General features: G+C 44.1%; 1 protein-coding gene across 1 annotated transcript in view; it reads left to right on the top strand.

Annotated features, from left to right (window-relative positions):
* Positions 1 to 17,764, top strand: part of FES (FES proto-oncogene, tyrosine kinase) — a 137,679-nt gene that overhangs the window by 49,637 nt on the left and 70,278 nt on the right. The gene's annotated exons all lie outside the window — the stretch shown is intronic.

The raw sequence follows: 17,764 nt of genomic DNA, 5'->3' as shown, positions 1-17,764 counted from the left end.
AGGATTGTTTCTGTGTGCCCTGTCTTCAACAAATGATTTTTTTTTTTGCTTAATTTGGGCCTCGTTAGCCTCAACTGACATTACCCTGTCTACTCCTTTGTTGTCGGCAGAGCAAAGTTCGAACATCTGGGATTCAAGCGGGTGTGTGCTTTTCCCTAGCTGTTACAAAACACAGTGGATGTTAGACGTTTTCAGATTTCCAGAAAGTCAGCTTGTAGAGGAGTAGATAGTAGGTCTTGGTAGATCAGGTGGATTTTGCTCCTGATGCTAGGTATACACTTTGAGAAAGACCGGTTCGGGTCGAAACGTGTCAGTGTGTGGACTTTCTATTTTATTTATTTAGCTTATGTTGTATATTTTCCGTGTATTTTATCCAGTAAATTTTATTTTACCTTTACCACTTTGGATACCTTCATACTTCTTGCTGTACCGGAAAGGAGACACCACAGCAGTGAATCCTACAGCCAGAATAAGCTTATTATTCATCTCCCATCAAAGCCACAGCCTGCTTGTTGTGGCTCTGGAATGTGTGAGTGACCCATTACCTCTGCAATAGATCTATATTGGTTGAAAAACCAGTATTATGCTATGATTGTTTTTATGTTATTTTTTTTCAGAAAGATCAGTAGGCTCCACACTCATAAGTATACATTTCATAAATTGGTGTGTATTTCTGCACCCCCTATTATCCATCACCTTTTCTAATACACTTGGTGCCATTTGAGTGATTTTAGGCACTGGGGGTAGTTGCACTTATTCTTATACGTTAAGCACCAATCCACTGCTATTTTATACTGTACGGATTTAATACTTTTTTCTACCTGCAATTAATATATATTCTTTACTATTCTCCTACTCCCATCCCTATCATCCTCAGCCTTTATCCCATCCAGTCCACCTTAGAGTCTCCTCATCTGCCAATATGCAGAGCCTTTAATTGGGGCACTTTTTAGTGGGTTCATGTTGTATGTTCCTGTGCCATAATATTTAATACAATTAATCTAATTGTAGATATATTCTAATAGTATATTAGTTGTATATTTTTTAAGGGATCCTTTTGTGTCGGCTGGATTTTATATCCAGTGGACATTTATGTACTTCTCTATTCACTATATTTGAGGGTTACCCCCTTTTAGGTTCCCTTTTAAACACCAAGAGTCCCCTCTTTGGGATACTTTGTATTTTCAGTTTATACCCATTAAAGAATGAGTCCCTATTATTATTTTAAACTTGAAGATTGGATTATCTAGAATGTAAGAACCTGTACACGTTCTTAATAAGAATGATGCGTTTTTCCATGCCAAACATTCTGAGCTCTATACACAGCATCCAGACAGACTATGGAAGAGCAATATGAGTCTGAAAACCTTGCGAAGTATTTTTATTTTTTATTTTGGTGCCCTACATTTTACCTGCGAAATGTGGGCAAACTGGTTGATCAACGTTTTTCATTATGCATTGAGTCATGGCAGGGCTGCTGGCAAGGAGGTTGTGGACTGCAACCTCAAACCATTCTTCTGAAAATGTGAATATCAAGAGGTGCGTGTCAGGTTCGTCAGGAGACCCTCAGTAAGATCAGAGGCAGCAATCCTGACAAGGCAATGAACGAAAGTTAGAATAGTTAGAATAGGGTGTATTATTAAACCCTAGACTGGCTGCACTTAAAGCGGCACTGTCATGGCTGAATCCAGTTTGTTCGTTTTTTTAACCCCCCTCCACTCCACTACATCTATTTGTCTCCTAGTCACCCCCAAATGTTCCTAAGGTCCTGGGCGCTGCCATCTTTGTGTGGGTAGATGAAGTCCCTGTGGGACACGTCATCTGCCCACACTAGATAGCGCTGTACAAATTCCTGTGCATGCCCAGTTAAGCACTTGGGCATTCGCTACAGGAATTTCGTCTATACAGTTGTCAGAAATGAATGAAAATTTCAGAGGAACAATCGGTGTTTGTTTGTTTGTTTGTTTAATTTATTACGAGGGAGCACAGCTCGCTCCTTGTAAAATTGTAAAAATAGAAGCGGCAGAGAGCAGTGCTCCCGCCACTTCCTAAGCCCCCAAATGTCCTCCCTCACTCATATTGACCCCCATATTAGCATATTAGCTATGCCGCGAGTAGGGGAATGTCTACTAAACAGTGAGCAGCATGTGGCTGCTTACTGTTGTAAACCCCTCCCCCCCTTTCCAACAAGTAGCCCCATGGTGTCCCCGAAGCCCCCACCCGTGCCCCACGAGTGGGGGCTGTGCAAATAAACATGGGTCATAGGGTCCCCTACCAATGAACGGCGGGTGGGGGCCCTAAAAGACAATGGGGGGGAACTAGGGTTGCCACCTTTTTTGTCGAAAAATACTGGCCATTATAATTTGCATAATTATATAAGCGTGACATCACAGGGCACGACATACATAAAAGAATGAGAACATTTGGAAGTAGAAAATTCCCAAATTTACTAATAAACTACTTACAACGTTTGGACTTTGTCTGACTGTGTGTATAGTATTGCAAATGTCAGGCAGTGTGTATATGTATTGTCTGTATGAGTGTGTGTGTGTGTGTAGTACTGTGTCATTGTTTAAATGTGTATAACAGTGTGATCATACTGTTGTCTGAGCGTGTGTTACTTTCGAGTGTGTGTCTACAATGTCTGTGTATGTTATTGCGTGTGTTTATAGTATATAGCAATGTGTGCACATACCATTTATAACAGAGACGGATATTCTACAGAGACTGCTGAATACATACAGACTGCTGAATAAACATACAGACACAGACTGCTGTATACATACATACTGCTGAATATACGTACATACACACACAGACTGCTGAATACAAACACACACAGACTGCTGAGTACACGCAGAGACTGCTGTGTGCACCCACACAGACTGCTGAATACATAGAGAGACTGCTGTACACACACAGACACACACACACACAGACTGCTGAATACACACACAGACTGACTGCTGAACACACACACACAGACTGCTGAACACACACACACAGACTGCTGAACACACACACACACACAGACTGCTGAACACACACACACACACAGACTGCTGAACACACACACACACACAGACTGCTGAATACAAACAGAGAATGCTGTACGTACACACACAGACTGCTGAACACACACACACAGACTGCTGAACACACACACACAGACTGCTGAACACACACACACAGACTGCTGAACACACACACACAGACTGCTGAACACACACACACAGACTGCTGAATACACACACATAGATTGCTGAATACAAACACACATACATTGCTGAATACACACACACAGATTGTTGAGTACACACACAGATTGCTGAGTAGAGACACACACATACTGCTGAATACAGACACACAAATTGATGAGTACACACAAACTGATTAGTACACACACAGAGACTGCTGAGCACACACACACAGATTCCTGATTACACACAGACTGCTGAACACACACACACACACAGACTGCTGAATACATACAGAGAATGCTGTACGTACACACACAGACTGCTGAACACACACAGACTGCTGAATACACACATAGATTGCTGAGTACACACAGACTGCTGCATACACACAGACTGACTGCTGAATACAGACACACACTGACTGCTGAGTACACACACACACACACTGATTGCTGAATACAAACACACACTGACTGCTGAGTACACACACACACATTGCTGAATACACACACACAGATTGTTGAGTACACATACAGATTGCTGAGTAGAGACACACACATACTGCTGAATACAGACACACATTGATTGTTGAATACAGACACACAAATTGGTGAGTACACACACTGATTAGTACACACACAGAGACTGCTGAGCACACACACGCACAGATTCCTGATTGCACACAGAGACTGCTAAGCACACGCACACACAGACTGCTGAATACATACAGAGAATGCTGAACACACGCACACAGACTGCTGAACACACGCACACAGACTGCTGAACACACGCACACAGACTGCTGAACACACGCACACAGACTGCTGAACACACGCACACAGACTGCTGAACACACGCACACAGACTGCTGAACACACGCACACAGACTGCTGAACACACACACAGACTGCTGAACACAGACACACACAGACTGCTGAACACAGACACACACAGACTGCTGAACACAGACACACACAGACTGCTGAACACAGACACACACAGACTGCTGAATACAGACACACACAGACTGCTGAATACAGACACACACAGACTGCTGAATACAGACACACACTGACTGCTGAGTACATACACACACTGACTGCTGAGTACATACACACACAGATTGCTGAGTACACACAGACTGCTGCATACACATAGACACAGACTGCTGAATACAGGCACACTGACTGCTGAGTACACACACACACACACACACACACTGATTGCTGAATACAGACACACACAGACTGCTGAGTACACACACACACAGATTAAGTACACACACAGATTGTTGAGTACACACACACACACACAGATTGCTGAGTACACAGACTGCTGAATACAGACACACACAGACTGCTGAATACAGACACACACTGATCGTTGAATACAGACACACACAGACTGCTGAATACACACAAAGACAGGGACATATTAGCTGCGAGGCAAACAAGGCATTTGCCTTGGGCTGTATTTTCCAGGGGGCGGCAAAAAAAGCCGCCCCAAATGCCCAGGGCAAATGTCTTGTTACCTGGCGGCTAACTGACCTGCTGGGCGGTCGGGTGGGCGGCGCTGGCGAGGGAGCACTTCCCCCTGAGCTGTCTGCTCAGCTCCCTCACGCGCCGCAGAGTGAGGCTGGGAGCCGGAATATGACGTCATATTCCAGCTTCCAGCCTCACTCTGCGGGCAGCACGCAAGGGAGCTGAGCAGAGCGCTCAGGGGGAAGTGCTCCATCGCCAGCGCCGCCCACCCGACCGCCCAGCAGGTCAGTTAGCCACCAGGTAACCCGCCCAGCAGCCCCACTAGACCCCAGGGAGAAAGAGAACCCCCCCCCCAGCATTCCCAAAGGTAAGGAAGCTGTTTAACACGTTTTTTTTTTGTTTGTTTTTTTAATGTGAGTGAGTGTGTATGTCTGTTAGTGTGTATGTCTGTTAGTGTGTATGTCTGTTAGTGTGTATGTCTGTTAGTGTGTGTATGTCTGTTAGTGTGTGTATGTCTGTTAGTGAGTGTGTGTATGTGTGTCTGTTAGTGTGTGTCTGACTGTATGTGTGAGTGTGTTTGAGTGTGTGTGTCTGTTAGTGTGAGTGTGTTTGAGTGTGTGTGTGTCTGCTAGTGAGTGAGTGTGTGTCTGTTAGTGTGTGTGTTTCTGTTAGTGTATGCGTATCTGTCAGTGAATGTGTGTGTATTTAGAAGGCGGGCAGGGGGAAGGGTTGGGTGGGGGTGGCGTGGGGGGAGGGGGGGACCTGAGTTTTGTCCTGCCTAGGGCAGCACAAAACCAGGATACACCACTGCACACAGATTGATGAGTACACACACACACAGACTGCTCAGCGCACACACACACACAGATTCCTGATTACACACACACACACAGAGACTGCTGAGTACACACACACTAGACTGATAAGTAAACATACACACACACACACACACACAAATTGCTGAGTAAACACAAACTGCTGCATATACACACACAAGTACCTGCTCTCAACACACAGCTCCTACTGCCATGCTTCCATCTTCTTGACCTGCAGTTTCTGCTCCTACCACTCCTCCCATGAGGACTATATCAGAGGAGAGGGCAGGGACAAGCTGAGACATCCCATCTCAGCCCTCTCCACACACCCAAGCACCAACAAGTTTTCTTAGTAGGGCCTGAGAGCACTGCACACCCTGGTGGCCAGTGCCGATATTGCAGAACATTCTCTTCAACTAAAAATATTTTTGCAATACTGGCACCGGTCACAGTGCATCAAATACCGGCTGTGCCGGTAAAATAACAGCCAGGTGGCAACCCTAGCCCTGGGAACCTATTGTTACCACCTGCCCGGCCCCCGCCCATTTTCATTTAGAGCCCCCACCTGCCTCTCATGGGTGGGGGCCGGTGGGAGGACAATAGGTTCCCCCCCCCCATTTTCCCCACACCCGCCGCTAAAGTTGTCTGAAAGACCAATATAGGTCTACTAAGCGGCTGCAAGATCCGCAGCACGGATCGGAATTTCATTCATTCTGAAGAAAATCTGATCCAAACAAAAGTCCTGAATTTCGGCCTAACAGGAATGGACGAACTGCTCTCATTCTGTTAGGGCGAAATTCAGTAGTCTTGCCGGCGTTCAAGAATCTGGAAAGGAGGCTTCGCGGGAACACGGAGGAAAGGTGAGAATTGTGGGAAAATTGAAGCACACTTTGCTCCTCCGCTGGTCATAGATGGTCAGGCGTAGGAAACCTCCATAAGGCAAGTAGTCCCTACTTTGTCTTATGTTTTAAAGAAAATTAGAGCAGACAGGAAGAAATGAAGAACAGATCCTGAGAGAGGGAGAGAAGAGGAAGCGATTAGGGAAAGATAAGTTCGGCATGACAGTGCCGCTTTAATACAAAGCAGGAACAAGGAAATTACAGTATTAATTTAGAGAAATACTTCATGCCAGAGAGGAAAACAAAAAATAGAAAAACAAAACTATGTACTGGACAAAACTTACAGGCTGGTTCAAGAACAGCAAAATGTAGTAAAATAGGCCAAGGTCGGCAGGGCCGTCTTTAATATGGATTGGACCCTGGGCAAACATTTGCTTTGGCCCCCTGAACCCTGTCGTCCCCTCCCTGGCATGCAATCATGCCCCCCACCCCAACGCAGAGGCGGACGTAAAGTAGAGAGGGCTCTGGTGCATGAATTATTTTGGGCAAGAGGGGGCAAAGGGTAGATCCCCATCTGTCATGCAACTCCAACAATGCTTTGACAGCTGGGGCGCTACCATTTTCCCATGCATGCAGGGTTGTATTTAGCACTGAGCAGTATTTGTGTGTTTGAGTGTAAGCATGTTTTTGTATGGAGTATGTTTGTGTGAATGTAGGGGTGTGTTTGTATGTGGAGATGGCATTTAAATGCAAGTATGCATTTATGTGTAGGGTTGGTTTATGAATACACTGGTGTGTTTATATATAATTTTGTTGTTTAAAAAAAGAGGTGTGTTTATATGTAGTGTGGAAGTTTGAATGCAGGTGTGTATTTGCGTGTAGTGTTGAATGCTGAGATGTATGCACAAATACACATGCACTGTCACAAACACACACACACACTGATACACATACACACACAGAAACACTTGCAGATACACAGATATACACAATCATACAGATGCAGCTATACAGACACATTTACACACACTGACACACACACATACAGACACACAACCTGGCACACATGCAGACACACAGATGCACACACACGCAGATACACTGACAACATACAGATACACAGACACACACAATGACAACATACAGACACACAAATACATAACCTGACAAATGCAGATACAAACACTAACACACATGCAGATACACACATTGGCTACATACAGATACATGCACAGGTATACACACTGGCACACACACAGATACATACATACTGACAACATACAGATACACACTGACACACACACACACAGACACTGTGACAGACATAATGACACTGTGACAGACATACATACTGACACACACACTGATACACACACAGACATACTGACACACACAGACAGACAGACACACAGACAGACATACTGACACACAGACATACAGACATACTGACACACAGACATACAGACATACTGACACACACAGACAGACATACTGACACACACAGACAGACATACTGACACACAGACAGACATACTGACACACAGACAGACATACTGACACACAGACAGACATACTGACACACAGGCAGACATACTGACACACAGGCAGACATACTGACACACACAGACAGACATACTGACACACACAGACAGACATACTGACACACACAGACAGACATACTGACACACAGACAGACATACTGACACATACCTACTGACACACACAGACAGACATACTGACACACAGACATACTGACACACACAGACACACAGACAGACACTCTTCAGTTTCCTACCTTTGCAAGAGGCTTCATTGGGCCCCCCATGAGTAACTGGGCCCAGGGCAGCTGCCCCGTTTGCCCCTCCTTAAAGACGGCCCTGAAGGTTGGGATTATGGACTGGAGTAGATCAATAAACAAGCCGGGTCTGGTACACAATAACAGTCAAATAGGGAGGTCCTGCACATGATAGTCTTCTATCCTGATTGTTTCCTGGGAGCATTCAACACAGAAATCCAGCACCTGTGTTACCTACAGGTGTCCTGCAAAATAAACAACAAATGGACTCCGGCAGGTGAGCATGCTCTAAAGCAAAATGGCTGTTCATTTGTACTTGCCCCCCGGCCAAAAGGTGCCAGCCTTGCATTGAGTTCAGTGCAGCTTAGAGTTTACAGGGCTGACTGCGAATACACATATTTCCAAATGTTTGCTTTTTTTTATTTTTATTTTTTTTTAGGTATTTGCAATTTACTTTTGTTTGATATTGAGGACATGGTAAAATTCATCTAAAATCGAGAAAATGACAGAAATCTGTATGTTCAGAAAATGACAGCTCAATAAGTAGAGTATACTTTTATACATTTTTTAAACTGAATTCCTGGGAAAAATCTTATTTTTTGTGCATTCTTTCCCCATGACTGCTCATTATAGGTGCATATTTTCTGCTCCCTACCCCTTCATATCTTTGGCAAAGCAGCCCTCCTTAGTCTGACCTGAAAAGGTGCCAAGTGGTTGACAAGCAACCGCTTAACCTCACGCTCACACTTCTTAATTGTAACATGCTATACCGTAATCTCATGTTAGCCATTTTACACCTAGCATATACCATGCAACTAGCTTGTTTATCTTCTCTTGCTATTTTAAAGTAAGTGGTTCAGCCTGTTTCCTTTACCTCATGTTTAATACACATAACGACAGTTGTCATGCATAGCACAATCTTTCCAGCTCCTCTCCTGACACACACTCATGCATACTATTGTACTTAAAACACAAAAACTGCGCAGTTTCATAGAAGCCACACTAAAGTTGTCTTTTTAAAAAAAATCTTTATTTTAGGCGTGCAGTGTTAAATACAAGCTTTGGTAATGACTTATGACACGAGGTATAATGACAATGTTTAACCCCTTAAGGACACGTGACATGTGTGACATGTCATGATTCCCTTTTATTTCAGAAGTTTGGTCCTTAAGGGGTTAAACAGATAAGGTCAAGATGTGCTGCACATTTTTTTAATTTTTTTTTTTAAAGAAAACAAGCTTATTCACAGTAAGGCAATATATGAACAGTGAGGTAATAAAGACATGCAAATTGCCAATAGATTAAACTAGAAGTAAATAAAAGTAAGCATGCTGAGCCTATGAGCAACTTAATCTAGTTTTGTAAAAATTCCACTGGGTATGAATTCAAGCAAGGGTGGCGGGCGGAGCCTGGCATCCAGACTGAGCGGTTGTGCTGCACCTCAGCTCCCGCTCTAAGCTACTCTTTCTAGGGGTAAAACCCTAACAAAAACGACACAATCGCCCACTGGAAGGAAGCCATTATGAAGGGGACACCCGGGGGACTCACCCGACACGAAAAACAAGCCTGTAACCCCCCGGGGACCCGACAACAAGCCCTGAGGCCTGCCGGAGATCGAGCATCGGGGAGGCGGCCGCTCCCCGGGCTGACTGACCTGGACACTGGTTCCTCGAGGCTGACATCTCCTACCCCCCCCCCCTGGGCCGATGGGGGTCATCTCGGTCCGCACTAAGCGACAGGAGGGGCAATCGCGGGCTGACACCACCGCTGGGCACACCGCAGCACATGGGCAGCCGAGCGCATGGTGCAACCAAAATGGCGGCGGCATCTACGTTAGGTGAACTAACCAGTTTACCTGCAAGGGAGACTCATAGCGACATAATGCAGCGTGTGGAAGCTGCGTTTACCCGATTCTGGCACAACTTATACGAAAAGCTGAACGCACACCCGGTAGCCCAGCACACCATTATAAGAAAAGGCAAGCCGAGTCGTCCCCATGGGAACATGGGAAAAGCACCACTGCACCGACAGACGGAGTGCAAATCTCGAGCCGTGCAGGGAGGGAAGAGACGCTCTACCTCAAGCAAGGCCGCAGCCTTTAAGAAACCTGCCCAACAGAGGCGGCGATGGTGCAACAAGAGCTCCGGCTATCAAGTTCTTCACAGAAACATAGCCTCAATACAGGAGGCCCGAGCATGCAGCCTCACGATGTCGGTCATTGATCCGACCCAGAACAGGGTAACCTGTGTGCCCGACCCATATCCGGCAAGACTCCCATTGCAGCTCCCACAGCACCCTTACCCACCCCTGTGGACGCTGTTTCGGAAAACCCAGTGGCCCCCTTACAGAGTGGGAATTGGTTAAAGAGGACTGCCTGACCAACAACGATCCACTCCCAGCTTGGATTCCAAATGGCGGACTTTTGTGGCACATTTACCTGCACTCCGGATAGCCCTGTGTTTCTGACCTCCCTGGCACCCTATCTCGATGTGACCCGCCAGAATCGGGAACAGTGACCAGCGCACCCGCCATGTGCTTCTGCTTACTCTGTTTGTTTCCCATTTCTCGTATTCCCCACCTCTCGTTCAAATGAGGTATGCATCACCTGTGTTGCCTTATGAAGGACTGCCGATATTAAGTTACAGGACTGCAATGCTATGTTAGACTTGACTCAGTAAGCCAGACCAACATCTCTGCATAGCCACTCAGGGAGAGTCAGCCCGTTTAGCGTATGCATGCCTCAGTATATGTTTCCTGTTAACAACCTAAACTAAGCAAGCGTCACTTATTTTATTTTACTATTTTAAGAGATAACAGCTGAGAATTAGCCAGTATTACTTATTTTAAATGTTTATATGACCTGTGATATCATCAGACTAGCTAATATGCTGACTAAGCCTAATCATAGTTTAAACTTATTTTTTTTAAGTTAATTGCTTAAGCTGCGTTTTTAACATTGAACCACTATTTACTTAAAAATGTGCACGTCTTCCTCATGCCATACTTCTGCTATATTATGTCTCTGTATTCGCGCTTGAGACTGCTGTTGTGGCACTCCAAGCCCTGTTGTATTCAATTGCACAATAAAAATAAAGAATTTAAAAAAAAAAAAAGAATTCAAGCAAGGGTAAGATAAGGAAACAACACAGGTAGCCTGCATCTCTGCCCACATTAAACTGCACAAGTGTGGTGTGTTGGAGTGTGCCCAATAGGCATTAGTCCTACACGTTGTCTATGATATAGCCTGTTGATCATGAAAGTAGTGAGTAGGAGCATGGCACCAATGAGTGACATCCTCTTCCTTACCAGCACACCAGCCTGCCTTTTGCAAATTTACCTGAGATCTAATAACCTTGACTCTACAAGCAATGGTATCAGTGACAACTCTCTTCTGCTGTGTCTGGTCAGGTATCTGGTTATTCGCCTATAAAAGCCACTTCCTGTCTCTGTACCTTTGCCAGATTATTGTTGTTCCTGTACTCTCTAATCAAGCTTGTTCCTGTTTCTCCTACCTGTTGCTGAATTTGGACTTCGTTTTGACTTTGCTGCTTCTCCTTCCCACTGACCTCGGCTTGCCTCACTACGATTATCATCTTTCTGTTCCAGTCTGTCATCTCTGCTTAAGACCAGGCGGCCACTCAAGGCTCAGGGGCTCAACCACCTGGGTAACGAGTGGCTACCTCTGGCAGAAAACATTGCTGATCTGGCTACTGGACTCCAAAACTTTGTAACATCAATATCATTACACTACCATATTTTACTGTATAAATCAATTTATTAGCAACTACTTACAGTTAGCTACATATAAATATACAAGAGACTATCTAGACTGCATCGAACCTTTCCTTTTTAAATTCACCAACACTGTGTGTTTCACTTATTTAATACATTTTTGTCCTTAACCCCTTACGGACACATGACATGTGTGACATGTCATGATTCCCTTTTATTCCAGAAGTTTGGTCCTTAAGGGGTTAAAGAGATTTCTTTTTCTTTTTTTTTAAATTCTTTATTTTTGCTGTGCATGAATAACATCCGCTTGTCAGCAATGCCTCAACAGCATTCTCCAACATTTTGAACATACAGATTTGTTAACTGTTATATAGCATTTAGATGGATCGTACACATTTTTTATGTTATTAAGGCAGGCTAGGTACACATTGGTTAGTCGCATTAGTTATAATAACATCTTCGTTTGGTAACAGTAGTTATGGGTTAACATTTCTATTGCATGTCATCGCTTTAGTGTCAAACATTATTATGGTTATGCTTAGCTTGGCTTGAATGAGGGATATGCATTCCATACAATATCAGTCTGTCTAAACAATACACAGTACTACTCTCAAGGGTGTTGCTTATAAGTAGTTTGTATGCTGACTGAGTTATGCTTTTCTAAGCTTTAGTCTGATGTGTCAGGGAAGGTTACAAATGCAGGTGTATATACAGATGGGCTTACTGACATATGATAAAATAGTAAGGTAACAAGCTTAACTGAATCAAGTGTTTAAAGTAATATAATATACCACCAGGCAAAGCAGAGCATGCATGCTATGTTTTCGACAGCATCAGGCATAAATACCAACTGGCATTTCCTATATTGGTGGTTATGACATGGATGGCTTTACAGTCCCAATGAGAAGGTCCTCTGAGTTCCAAAGTCCCACCAGAGGGCACCGTGGTTGCGGATTGCCGGGTCTCCCTGGCGTCTGGTGTGTGTGAGCGCGGCGCCATTCAAGCCGCTGTGTTCGAGTGCGGGCTGCGGTGTATTAGGGTTGATGCTTGGCTATGCCGTCTCTGGGTGCTCCCCCTTGGTTTGTCTCTGGCCCCGGTGATAGGGAGCGCTGGTTAGGCGTGCTGTGGTGGAGCAGTCATTGAGCCCTCGTCTGAGGGTTGGCTCTGCTGTGCGCGTGGAGAGATGAAATGCAGGTACTGTTTTTCTGACCTGTCTGCGGTCATTGATCAGGATTGTCTTCCCAACTCTGCTTCCATGTGCCATAGTGGGTTCTCCATGCTTAGGCTAGTGGGGTTGTTATGGCCCTGCCGTCGGCCATTTTAATGGGGCCGCGTGGGAGTTGTTAATCTTCGACGTTTAGTCACCCCGTAGCTGTGTGCTAGCAACATCTTGCCTGGTGGGGACCGGGATAACCCCTGCCGGCCCAGGGGGGGTAAATGAGACCGGGAGGCCGCCAGCTAAGTTATCGTAATAGCCAGATTGGAACGCGAGGCAGCGGCCGTCCGCCTCGCTCTCCTCCTGTGTAGGCCTCAGTCCCCAGAATGTCTCTCCAGGACCTAGATTCACCCGGTAACGGGTGCTCCAGCTACACCGGGACAATCCAGGACTCTGTACCCCGAACCTCCAGAGTTCTCATGTAGCACAAGGTGGGTATTTTCCCCAGAATTAGCCTGATTCCTCAGGAGCTCCAGTAACCTGCAGCCTGTCTGCATGGCCTCCTGGCCCCGCCCCTTTAAAGAGATTTTTAAATAGAATTTAATAAACATAAGTTTTTAATTTTTACTCTATTCATTCCCTATGAGTTATTTTCACTACTGTGGGTATACCTGGGGGGAGTGTTAGAGGAAAGGCGCCCTTCACTCTTTCACCCTCTTAGGCACCCTTTCTTGTGTTTGTACTATTTAGGGTTTAGGACCCTTTATACCCACATAGTCCATTTATATGTTGACTTCGGGATCAAGCTTTGCTTGACCCCTAAGGCTTCATCTTTTCTTTATCTATAACTATTTTTATTTATCATGCTAAATGTGTAAGAAGTTGTTTAAACCATTGAAAACAAATTTAACATTTCCCTGCTGATTGGGTCGTGAGAGGGGAGAGACATGAGCCCTTGCATATAAGATAACGCATTGGGGTATATCGGAGCTGGTGTGTGAGTTAACCGATCCCCTTGTGTGTCCAGTATGGCATGGAATCTGGAGAGTTCGGATGAATATAGCTCCAGTAATGTTTGGGGTTTGAGTCCCGCTTATCCACATCTCTCCAACCTCCTACCGGGTCTTGAGCACCAGACATCCGAGTCCCCTTACGAGACACTACCAGGTCTCCAGGTCGTTTGGCATGCAGCTTTCGTGCTTGTGGGGTGATGGCATTCCGAGGGAGACGGGGTCTGGGGGACTGTCTCAGTCCGGACTGCGGAGCACAAGGATGGCGGTTCAGCGTGGGTATGAGTCTTCGGCGCCGACGCGCCTTCCAGGGCGCCTGCTTCCGCTTCTTCACTGGTGTTGCGGTGCTATAGCTTCGACCAGCGTCCACATGCTGTGGAGTTGACTCCTGAAGGAGGGAGACTCCTTCAGGACCCCAGTCGTTGCACTCAGAGGACAGGTGAGTTTAAGCCAGAAGTCGGCAAATAGCTTGTCTAACCTCTCAGAGAGAGTGGGTTGCAGGTCGTGCTGAGTTGCATATGGCATCTGCCATTTTGGTCGCTGCAGCCTGACCTCGAATTGTGAGAGTGTCGGAGTATCGCCAGTATAGCTTAGGTACTGCTGCGTTATCTCGAGTATTCTTCCCCCAGTGGGGACCGGGAAATCCCCCACCGGTCCGGGGAAGAGGGAGGGTGGGGGTGCCAACTTCAAGTTTCCCGGGCACCTGTAGCTCTCGGCAGTTGAGCTTGCCAGTTGTTTAGGCTGCAATTAAGATTTCGGGCCTCAGGCTATGGAGTGTGGCTCCCAGTTTGTAGTCATGAACTCCTCAGTAGTCAGGTTCAGCTGGCTAGTCGCTTGGGTGAGTTTTTAGGGTGCCTTCACACCAGATGATTGAGGTTTTCACAAGATGCACGAGGAGCCCACACTAGACACGTCTGTCTGCCATGATGATCAGGCCCCGCCCCTAAAGCTGTCTTTGATATGTTACACTTGTACGTGCTGAAATTACTGTGGCAAGGAAATCTTGTATTGGTATATGCGCACAAATAATAATAATAATAATAATAATAATTAATAATCTGTTCCCTAATTCTGATTTGATGCCTCCACTAGGGCTGGAAAGCCATTCTATCTATATAGCTCCTGTCATGATAGAGAGGTAGCGAGACATTGTATCAGTTGTCAGTAAATGGGGAACAAACAGGGTTTCCCTTACATTGTACGTAAATTTGTAGATTTGAATTTCAATGAAAGAAAAACATCAATGTTGATTTAGGTAGTGAGATCAAAGTTCATATTTACTTTTAGGAATGTTATTTTAGTTATAGTTGGCAGACACACTGTCTACATCAGCATTTGGAATCTTGCTGATTTCATGAGTTGATTATTTCATACACAGGTAGATGGCTAAATGCTGGGTTCCTTCTATGACCAACACATCATTGCTGTTAACCTCTTGAGTGCCATGGTCATACATAGTCAATAGATTACAAGTGAAATTGTGATTTGAAAACTTGAAAGTAAACTTTATTATTTTAGGGAACAAAATGTTACTTTAAATAAGAGCTTCATAAAAATTGGAGCCAGATGGCCATACTCACATATGTGTATATTAAATTTTTTTTTTATTTTTTTTTTACTAGCCTAAGAAGGGATAAATCTATAGAGTTTTCACTTCACATGATGATGTTTGTGTGTGTATATATATATATATATATATATATATATGATATGATAGAGTTTTCACTTCACATGATGATATGTTTGTGTATATATATATATACACTATTTTTGGAGTTATTTATTTATGGTGTTTAAAGGAAGCAGCTCATTTGCACATTATTTATAGTTTTTTTTTTAAAAGAAAAGAAACCGAATTGAAGCGCCTTTTTATACTTTGCATTTTTGTTATATTATAAATGATATATTATCACAAGAGAGTTCATTAGTAGAATGGGATACCCAACTCTTTTAACAGAAGTTTTATTTTTCTTAACTGACACAGCGAATAAGATTATCTTAAAAGGTACACCACATTTTTTGGGGTAGATTCGTCCCTCCCAAGTCCCTCAGTACCTACACATATGCCAAGAGGGAATTCCTATTACCATGTCTTGCCACTGTTAGAAAACAAGAGATTTGGGGATTTTTCTTTTATTTGTCATTATAATTAAATGTTCAATGTATCCAAATTAAGGAGTTTTAATAGTCATCCTATATTTGACGCTAAAAAAACCCTATACTTTAGAATATTTGTACATTGATGATGGGGTGTGCTTTAGTGATCCTGTTAGTTCCTTACTGCCTAGAAGTACATCAATATGAAGACTCTAAGTCTTGCTACATCGACACTTTCACTTCCATGGAACTTCTATGGAACACAAACCATCAGCTGAGTGCTTCAAATTACACAAAAATCGCACAAGAGAATTCAGCTCCAGCTTACTAAAGTGATGCAATAAATAATCATTTATATACTCCAAAATACTTTTTTACACATGTGTTTTAATGCAATTCTCCAAATATCGATTGTAGTTTGCATAATATGCTGTTAGTGTACAAAACTATGCAAACTTTTAGCTGCATTATAGAATGTGACTGCAGATAAGAACCATTTGGCCAATCTAGTCTGCCCACTTTTCTAAATACTTTCATTAGTCCCTGTCCTTATCTTCTAGCTAGGATAGCCTTATGCCTATCCCACTCATGCTTAAACTCTTTCACTCTGTTAACCTCTACCACTTCAGCTGGAAGGCTATTCCATGCATCCACTACCCTCTCAGTAAAGTAATACTTCCTGATATTATTATTTTGTTTTTTTTTTAAGAGGTCACGAGTTTATACGTATTAAACATGCTATTCAAATTAAGAGGTCACGAGTTTATACATAGTGAACATGCTATTCAAATTAAGAGGTCACGAGTTTATACATAGTAAACATGCTTTTCAAATTAGGAGTAAGTAGTTATTATATAGTAATTCAGCGCGTCACGTTCAACATATAGCTTAATAAACTGGTTATGAGGCTTTAAAACACAGCTATGAATAAGTCCCATAGGCTATGGCTAGAGATCATACGCTTAATAGTGAGTAAGTAGTGAGTAAGATTGACAAGCATTTTACACAGGTTTTGGATTCTAGCTCGTATGTTACAAGATGGGTCAGTTTTCATGACGGGCACAGATTGTACTTTGTAAATCGACTGTGCTATTACCATACGTAATTGCCCCTAACCGTTGCATCCTAGTATAGTATGTATAATATTGCCTAAGTAAGCTTAAAATACGCTTTAAATTAAGATACAATAAGAAAAAAAAAAAATTAAAAAAAAAAAATAGAGCAATAACGCTTTGAAATTTGTCTGGCATATAGTGATGCGTTCTAATAGCAGGGTTTCTATTGATGCTAAGGTTAACACACTATGCATTGAATAGTCCCGCGCTTGGGCTTGCCTAGCCGATACCCAAGGATGGCAGGCTGCCAGCCCTAGATCTCGTAAGTCCACCTTTCATAGCATGGTGTCGCCGCCATCTTTGCTTGCCTGCATGCTCCTGCATCTCCTCCACGGTCAAATAGCAAAGTCTCTTAACCGGACCCGGGTTTCTCGGTATTTCTGGTGCTCGTGAGCGTTGCCACCAGGGATATGCTACTCGATCGGGCGGCTTGTGAGTACGGACTCGTCCTCCGCCGGTGAGATACCGTTGCGGACTGCTTTCTGCAGGGGTGAGTGGCTGTACCGCTGCTAGGTGTTGGTTAC

The sequence above is a fragment of the Pelobates fuscus genome, chromosome 3 (genome assembly GCF_036172605.1).
Source record: "Pelobates fuscus isolate aPelFus1 chromosome 3, aPelFus1.pri, whole genome shotgun sequence".
Taxonomy (NCBI): Eukaryota; Metazoa; Chordata; class Amphibia; order Anura; family Pelobatidae; genus Pelobates; species Pelobates fuscus.
This window is presented reverse-complemented; position numbering and strand designations above follow the sequence as displayed.